Raw genomic sequence first — 9,039 nt, 5'->3', positions numbered from 1 at the left:
GACCCGTCATCGTCAATTTTGACATTTTTTTCAAATTTAACCCATATTTTGTACTACCTCCCTACATTGACGTAGGTCTGTATCTGTCAAAGGTCAAAGTGGTATCTTTGGAATTCGTAACGGTATCAAAAGCCATGCTATGATGGCTAAGAATTGTATCTCTTCAAGAAGCGCATCCATGCTGATGGTGTAATATCCTGTTTGGCTGTGTCGTCCAAGTAACAAACGATTACGTATGTACTTGGGTAGTATGATGAATGTTAAACTGATGCTGCTCTCATTGCAATCCCCGCAGTTTCTAGAACGATATGTGTACCCAACACCTACACGGTCGCTTTGAGGGACCCGAGTCGTGGTAAATTGGTACTAGTTGGTCGCATCACTGTACTCTCTCAGCATGAGATAAGATAAGAGGGAGAGAGAGAGCGGAGGAAGGGGGTAGAGGGAGTTCGAGAGAAAGACAGAGATACACTATGCAAGTCAGTCAGAAGTGCAGAACCATATGGATTCTACAAAAGGACGTAAGATAAGGTAATCCAGAGCGTCAAAGAATATGAAAATATGTGTCACAAAGATCCTAAAGCCATGCAGGAAGTTACGTAAAGAATTTATGAAAAAAAAAATATATATATATTTTACTGTATACCCTGTGGCATGTAGATCCTTTCTAGCCGAGCCAATTTCTCACGAAATGACAGTCACTTTCTGTCCCAACCTGTACTACCTTACTCTACCAAAGTCCCGTGACACTTTGGTATATCTTTAGATTGAAATTTCCAAAATATTGACTCAATTTCGCTGAATGAAATTGGAAAAGTTTTTTGACTGAAAAATCCAGCCTATACAGGGAATTGTATAATTCATAAGAAACACGAAGTGTCTCGATAGGCATTTTTTATCTTAGGGTATACGCTCACGGCTGTTACATAATGTATACATATATAAAGGAACACTGTTCCTAGCTAACATAGTTCCTAGGACGAACATAGTTCCTTTTTTGGGCATTTAGACGAAGCCAAGTCACTGGTGCTCTACGTCGGAATCCTGGCCAGTAAATGGCAAAGGTCGTCCGACATCTTGAAATAGAGTCACCCACGAAAATGGCTTATCGATTCTCTTCACCGAGACTTTATGTACTCTCTGAATAAGGATTTCATTGTCCTGCATTAAAAGGGTGTAATATGCAATTCAGATTGACTCGGATATGCAAATACTTAGTGCAATGTGAATTGTAGGTTAGAATCTTGTATTAGAAATTATATTATACGTATATATGCACTTTTAATAATTATTACACCTTGCTAATGGATGCGTGATTAATTTCGAGGTGCCGGATAAAGCAAATCTATTATTCGTTGGCGTTGTCGAAGGGGTCGGAGGACAAAAAGAAATGTTATTTTCGCAAGTGTTCGTCGTGGCCAACTTATCTATCTCGATTTATTCCTGCTAATACATCACTAGGCTCTCGCCCATTCGTCTTAACGAATACCGCATAAAGGCTGTTTGCTCGGGACTCGAGCATGTTTCCACAAAAGTCTTCATCCTTTTCCCCCTTTACTACCGGTTGCCTTCTCTCTCTCGCTCTCACTCCGTCTTCCTTGGATACGTCATGTTCTCGCATTACTGCCTTACTCTTTTATCCACGATCGACCTTTGTTCGCGGCGAGGAAAAACCCAGGAAACTCTTCCGGGGTAACTCGCCTAGTTCTCAAGTTGGCGCCTCGCTTAATTTTACGGGAGCGACGTTATTGCGGAACCTCGACACGTCAAAGACAAATCGAGGCGAATTCGCGCGGAGAATAAGGTAAATGCGGCGAACGTGTTAAGTATGTTTTTTTTTTTTTTAGGAAAAATAAAAAAAAAAGAAATGTAGAAAGTCGAGATTTGAACAAAAAAAAATGTAATAAAATTCTTCAAGAAATCGTTATACGGAATTAACGTGATTGGATTTTTGTTGTGAAAATATATTTTTTGTTTGAAAACTCATCTCGTCACTGTCATGTCAAAAATCTGTTATATCACAGTTTTCTTGGTCGTCATACACTATTTTGTAGAATTGTGAAATTCGTATGGTTATCGCTTTTACATTGGCGCCAACGTCACAAGGGACAAGCAATGTTGTAACTTTATAGCGAATTCCGGTAAAAATCTTGTGGAAGAGTATACCTACGGCGAGGGGGATAAAAGTGAGTTTAGGTAGGAGAAACTGCTAGGACAGCAACAGAAGTAGACGATGGAGAACGTGTGTCTTGCCTAGGACATAAGAAGTGGGTATCGGGTCGCAGAGCTCGGAGTCCAAAAAAGTAACTAAGAACTACATAAGTTTTCTCCTGCAGCTGCGTATCGTTGCAGTGGATGCATCTTTGTGTGTTGAACAATGTTTTTCTTCCTACCTAGAACCTGACGCCACTTTATACGGCGTTTAAGAAAGTTCACATTAAAGAACATCCCCTGCACTCCTATTCCACTCACTCGAATGCACTCGCTTCCGGCACTGCACGCTATGCAGGACTCATTCGCGTGTGTATACAAGGTCTAACGAGGAAAGTGCATGCAGCTGTGCAGGGGTACGTCAGACCGCGAATACAAACTCGACCGGCTCCCTAGATAGTTCTGTTGGCTGTGCTTTAAGCTTAAGGGGACTTTGAAATCCGTACTAAGTCGAGAGGATTTTATGTCGACGATAAATTCTACGAGTCTTGGGGAAATGCGAAAAGCGATAAGAAACGAAGATAAGTTAAAAATCTGCAAATTTTCCCTCTCTCCTGACATTCAAATATTATCGATCAGAGATGCCATTGAAATTTTATTAGAGTAATTAATTAAACAAAATTTTTCTATTTAGTCAATACGAAATTCATCTCGATACTCGTATTCAAATTATACTGTTTTGATGTAAATAATAAATTGTATCTTCTATCCAGACAATAGATACATCCAAAAGTCGTCTTTAAGATTTCTAAAGCCAGCTTCTCTCACGTTACACCTCTTGAAGATCATTCTTAGACGTTATACGTTGTTTGGGTAATTAATACGAAACAAGCTCTAAATTCATTAGCAACAATTCTAATAGTCATTCAACGTCTCCCCATTCTCTGTCTCGCAGTTTAAATTTCCCCCCCCCCCCCTCCCCTCCCCTTAAGTCTTAGTAGTGACAGCTTCAACAGTCTCAAGGATGCGTGTAAGACGCAAGCAAATTAAATTGCGGAGTGCGGGGCTGGGAGGGAGGGGCGGAGTATCGCAATACCTAAGTAAAATCCTGAGTGAAGGTGTTTTCGTGAAGCTCAATCTGCCACGACATTTCTAATGAGACTTCAAGAACAGACGTATCGGCACTGCAGCCTTAAGTCTCGTGAACATGACGTAACGTGCTACCAAGAAAATATCAAGAACTGTCAGTGGGTAGCTGGTTGGTAAATTTTTTATTTATATAAAACAAGCGATCAGCAGATCCCTTAAAAAGGAAAACTAGGGAATTTACTTGTTAGGATGCCCTGATAATGAATATCCGTATAAAGACAGTATCGTATCTCAGATACGGATGTGTAACGTAATATGCGTATAGTGCGCGAAGGATAAATATGATTAATCTATTTTATATGAGAAACAGTGTCAATGCGTGTTTTCGTAATTTTGTTCGTGCATTTTTTGCCTATGATTTTGATCAAGCCATCACGATAAAGACCATACACGCCGTATACAAATACTCATGATTGATCGATGGCTGACGGTATCGCGATTAATACCTACCCCTACTATTTGATTTCTATGCCTCGACCCTAAGCGAGTCTATAGCTGAACCGAGCTGTTAGATATATAGCACGCGGTCTGTCTATAGCTGTAACGCAAACGAGAGGAGAAGCTATTGATTCGCCTGTACCCACTGGATAACTTTCTTTCTTTTTTTACCATAAAAAAGTATCTTGTTTCATAATAAAAAAAAATTCTCTGTGCAAATGACGCGAGGTGAATTTAAACGAGAAGCAATTTCATCAGTTACAGCTGCAGTCGATGTCATCTCGGCTCTGATGTATCTTGAAAATTAAATCTATGGACCAGAAAAATTATGTCGTCACTTCGAAATGGTTTTCGCGGGAAAATAAAGGAAACGAAGAATTTCAATGGTTTTGACAGTTATTTTTTTTCAAGCTCTCTATATCACGCACTTGACAGGCTACTTTTTCTTTGTTTGGTTGTACTTGTATGTACGTTCTTTTATTCATTCCAGGAAATCGTATACGTGGGCACGTACAAAATGCGTTGACGTGTTTCGTGGAAATATGAAAAATATATATATTGTTCAAATTAATTCTAGCCACGTGCACCATGATGTATATGTTTCGAAAAGGTCAAAGGTTGCGCGCGGAGAATATAGACAATTCTTCTGGACTCTCCAAGATCTTCTGGACTATTGGTTTAAGATTAGCCAATAGCGTTAGTTATTTTTACATTGGCATCCTTGGAATTACATAACATCGATCAGGATCGATTTGCTTTGTATGTAAATACTTGAATCTATTATTTAAGTGGGGGATGGTTTTTCATTTTTAATATATTATTATTGGGTTGGCATGAAAGTAATGAGACACTCTAGAAAGCTCGACACATGTCATTTTTTAAATGAATTGGTTTGACCATATTCCAGTATGTTCTAGAACATTCTAGATACTTCCGCTCTGTGGGTATATACAATAGAAACGGTGAAAAACAATTAATTTAAAAAAGGACGTGTGTAGAGTTTTCTAGAGTGTCTCATTATTTTCATGCCAACCCAATACTATTCAATATATTACTTTATAGCCTCTATCGTTCCTTTCTCATCCCCTATGCTACAACCCTTGTTTCTTGTACTCTTATTACGACCGGCACTCTTACCTATCCACCCTTTTAAGACATATTTTATTCCATCGATGTTACCGTCCAAATCCCAAAATTAATTCCCAACGAAAATCACGACTTTGAAAAATGTAGATACATAAAATTCTTTTACTACTGCTACTATTTCTATTGTGTAACAAAGTAACAAAACACTCGCACGGGTGACGCCTGATGATAATTGGATGTCAAAAAGAGAGTCACCTGTCAAACGCAGCTGTCAATTTTGACAGCTCTCGTACGATAGCACTGTTTTTCAATATTTGACAGACCGAGAAAAAGCTTCGATAGCTCCTTCACTCTTCACGAATATTTTATTCATTATCCGCATTTGGTATATCTCGAATATACACTATAAACATTATTATGCAAATGAAGAATAATTATGCAGTATTTTAACATAGAATAAACCTCTGACTAAAACCTTATCAAATTAAAAGTTTCCCACGTAGAGTCAGCTTTTCCCTTTAATGTCGCGTAAGCATCCACGTGCGTAGCTGCTTCGCTCAGTACAAGTTTAAGCGTAGATCCTCGATTACGAAACTAAATTGTCAATATTCTGAGTAACGTAGACGGCGAATACTCACTAAGCTATACGTAACACTGTTTATGCCCTGGTTGTTGCATTATGCAAAAACAGCTTCCCTTTTGCGTCTCATCATGACAGCGTCAACACACCATATTATGTTATGCATAGAATTAAAATTCGTTTATTTCCCTGCAACTTGAATAACCGCCTATGGCACACGGAACTTTTTAAAAAGTTTCACCATCGGCTTTATCTCATTTTTCCTTACCTGAAACTAAACGTAATCATATACAAAGATTATTATTGAAATATACGCAAAATATAATTTATACCACTCTAACCACGATTACCTGGATATATACATAATACTCCAAGGATAAGACGATTGACATTACGAAATTCCGACTTTGCTTGAAAGACTTGAAACTTATTACTACCATAGAAAGCAAGTTGGTAACTTTGTTAAGATAACGAATGCAGCGAGTCGAAGTTAACTGATACGTTCATAAAATAAAAAAAAAAAAAAGAATTTTACACGAGTAACGTTCCCGTAATATTTCAATTGGATATCTTGGAAAATATATAAAATTAATATCGTTAGCGCAGAGAGGTTAGGAAAAATGGCGACCAACTCTAGGAGCTTATTTATATCAATTTTATTTAAACAATATCTGTTTTATTTTTATAATACAATAAGTTTTCGCCACTCGTACATATCCCATTCGCACTTTTTTTTTACAGTCACACTGTATACGTCGTCTATACGATCTAGCACAAAAATACGGCCATGATTATTTCTCTATCTCTTTTCACTTCAAAATTGAATCGTTTTTCGAAACCCAAAGTCATTTTTCCTCGTAGTCACGTGATGCTTTTTTCTCTCCTCTCTCCCCGTCTCTTTCACTCTCGTCGAAATACGCTCTTGCGAAGAAAAAAGTCCCAGTCTCCCAGTCTTTAAACGTTTGAGCTGTATTACTTCTCTTTATCTTCGTCTCGCGCGCAACGACCCGCGACAAGCATACAAGAGCGGGAGAAATCTTGGAATTTCCTTTAATACCGTTATCTTATTTTCTTTTTTTCATCCAAAACACCCATAACGTCACCAGACACCAAAGAGTGCTGTGTGTTGGTTTAACTCATTAAAAAAAAAATTTTTTTACTGTAATCCTCAATCAACAGAATTCCCAGAAATAACGTATTTTCAAATAATTCCCGCCAAAGCCTATAAGCCTCGCGTCGTGGCGCGCTATTTGAATCCTCGTTGTCAATCTCGATTCGCGTATGTATATATTCCTTTTTTTTTTCATTTTCATGTATAACATATGTACCTCGGGCAAATCGCATTCTGACATAACTGTGCTCTCAAAAATTCACACACGTCCCATTCACTACCTTGTTCATCGTTATAGACTAGATAAAGCTGAATACACAATTGGATGAAAATATGTGCTGTGTATGTGTTCATCTTTCGTGTAAAACGTAACGTTTAATTCTCCATTCTAACTGTGTGAACTTGTGTATACGTTATATACGATTTTCACATATAGGTCAGCATTTTTTTTTTTTAACGTGGAAATATACGTCTGCCGACCGATCGCAACATTATTGACATCGGCCCGGACGTCGACTTTCGCAAGATATCCTCGGACGTCGACAAGAAAAAAAGTCAAAAATAAAAAAAAAACCTCAACCGCGAGTATATCTTTTTCTTCTTCTAGTCACTCCTGGCTCCCTTAACAGATACGATATAAATAACAAGAAAAAAGATTAAAGAAAGAAAATTGCGAAATTCATCCTAATTAACGCGAAGAAGGTTGATTACCATTGCTTGGACGTCGTATTGAAATTCTTCAATTTTTTTTTTTATTCATGGAAAATATACTAAGTGAGAATGACGATAGAAGATATATGTATTATGTCAAGGGTGTCAATGGAAACATATCAAAGTTCATAAGTTTAGGCCAAGTTTTGACTTTGATAAAGTATATATAGATTATTCGATCCAATAGAGAGAAAAAAATATATATTGTCCTTTTCGATGGACTTCGAAGAATTTTGATAAACGTCATATCCGCTATCTCACCCATCACCACTTTCTTTCCGTCCGGTTACTCCGCGTACTCTCTAAATAATTGCTATTAAACGTAGATATAGTTTACAAGTATACCACAGATAAGGCGTGATCCCCCCCCCCACCTTCTCTACGATTAGACATAGGATAAAGAAAGAGGGGAGGGAAGTCGTCCCGAGAAATATCCCGTTGTTGCGGAAAAAAATGTTACTTCGGAGGGTTGATTTCATATGGGATGTGTTATGCGTTACGTTTCATAGTTATATGGAACGTTTTCACGACGCAGGAATAAGATAGGAAAAAACAGGAGGAACGGAGGAAGTAACAAAGATGACGAAGGAGAGAGTGAGAGACGTTGTACGTAGAGAGAGAAAGTAAGAGGTTACGGAGGAATGGAAAAAAGTGACGCAATAAAGATGACAGCGGAGGGGTAGAATCGAGATACAAAAACATAAGAAAGAGAGAAAACGTAAAATCGAGTGACGCCAGTCTCGTGCTCGTAAAGTTCAACGGGATAAGGACGAATAATACGGATTCGATATATAATAAGGCAAGAAGGAGAAGAGATGAGAAGAAAAGTATTTTTTGTTTTTGCATCGTTTCAGGACGTTTTACCGATTCTTATGAAAATTCTACCTGGTTTTATCTTCCTGCCTTTCTTTTTTAACTCTACCGCAAAACCAAACCGCCAATTTTCATTGTCTCCGTGGTTTCATTAATTTCGCGATACTTCACCCGATGTACAACGAAAGATACGTGAAGAACGTGTAAAATAATTGGCTCGCAATTTTGCCTGTTTGGCGCGTAACGGTTCGATCGCCATTAATTAATTAGGACAATTTGAAAATTAAAAGTAATTAATAATAGTAACGTGCACGACTATGCTTTACGTTTTGTCGTACGTAACGTATCGTTCAAAATGGCGACTGCTATCGATCCGAACGATATAGTCAATTCATTGAGCTCGCGATTAATCCATATGAGATACATGAAACGAGACGGCGCGAACTTCAAATTTCTTATAATTAACATAAAAAATTTTCAGAAGGTCTACGTTTTACAATATAACCTCATTTTTAAGAGCATTGTCTGTATAATTTAATGTAGTGTATTTGTGTAATTTACTTTCTTGATAATATATATATGTACACGCTACCATACGATGGAACTTTCGTTACGTCAGAAATCTCTTTTTTTTTTATATTCGAAAATGTCTGACAGGAAAAAAATTGTATTACCTTACCTACATCCGAAATTCTCAATATTAAAAAAAAAAATAATTGAAATCCTGAAATTATTGAAATTATTGATAACGATGCATTTGAAACGAGGGTGGGTGATAACAGCAAATATAGCAGCAATCAATTAATAATCAATCAGTTAACAACGGATAACTGCAATGCGTTGTTTTCCCGTTATCAAAATTATCGACTGGGATGCCGCAGGTCAAAAGTCATTAACCATCACGATGAAAATGACAGAAGTCCTTGAAATATTGAAATTTTAATTACAAGTTACAGTACGCTCGACAGATTGGGTAATTAATGAGGGTGTATCGAGGGGG

At 37.6% G+C, this 9,039-nt stretch overlaps 1 protein-coding gene across 2 annotated transcripts in view; it reads right to left on the bottom strand.

Annotated features, from left to right (window-relative positions):
* Window positions 1–6,045: 6,045 nt before the first annotated feature.
* Window positions 6,046–9,039, bottom strand: part of LOC107272012 (attractin) — a gene marked incomplete in the record, with an annotated part of 17,211 nt that continues 14,217 nt past the window's right edge. For both annotated transcript variants that reach the window (XM_015748692.2, XM_015748693.2), the window contains 1 exon segment: window positions 6,046–8,997.

Source organism: Cephus cinctus, unplaced genomic scaffold (genome assembly GCF_000341935.2).
Source record: "Cephus cinctus unplaced genomic scaffold, Ccin1 Ccin1_scaffold1097, whole genome shotgun sequence".
NCBI classification, from domain to species: Eukaryota; Metazoa; Arthropoda; class Insecta; order Hymenoptera; family Cephidae; genus Cephus; species Cephus cinctus.
The sequence above is the reverse complement of the archived record's forward strand: the minus strand, read 5'-3'. Positions and strand labels throughout refer to the sequence as shown.